Here is a 413-nt window from a genome sequence, read left to right as displayed (position 1 = left end):
TAAAAAAAAAAAAAAAAAGAAAAGAAATAAAAGAAAAGCAGGGCTAATAAAGACTAATTGGGTAGTTCTATTATTTGTGCTTTTTGTGCCAAAAGCACAAATTCAGCAGAAGTCCATGTTTTTGACATGTAGTAAGAAAAATTATGATGTATAAAGGACTGATTATTTATGAATGCATTTGAAAGCATTTGGGTGTTTTAGGCCTATGACCAATCCTCGCTGATACTGAAATGGAGTTAATATCCAGATGTTAATATCATGAATTCCCGGTTACTCAGTACTGCCTGCTTACAAAAAACAGGTTTTATTTTACATGATTTTAAATGGATTTTATTTTTAATTTTTTTTTCCCCCTTTTTTAAGCAGTCAGGATGTGCTTGGTATTATTATTTATCTTTTTTTTTTTTTTTTTT

The sequence above is a fragment of the Excalfactoria chinensis genome, chromosome 4, assembly GCF_039878825.1.
Source record: "Excalfactoria chinensis isolate bCotChi1 chromosome 4, bCotChi1.hap2, whole genome shotgun sequence".
NCBI classification, from domain to species: Eukaryota; Metazoa; Chordata; class Aves; order Galliformes; family Phasianidae; genus Excalfactoria; species Excalfactoria chinensis.
The sequence above is the reverse complement of the archived record's forward strand: the minus strand, read 5'-3'. Positions refer to the sequence as shown.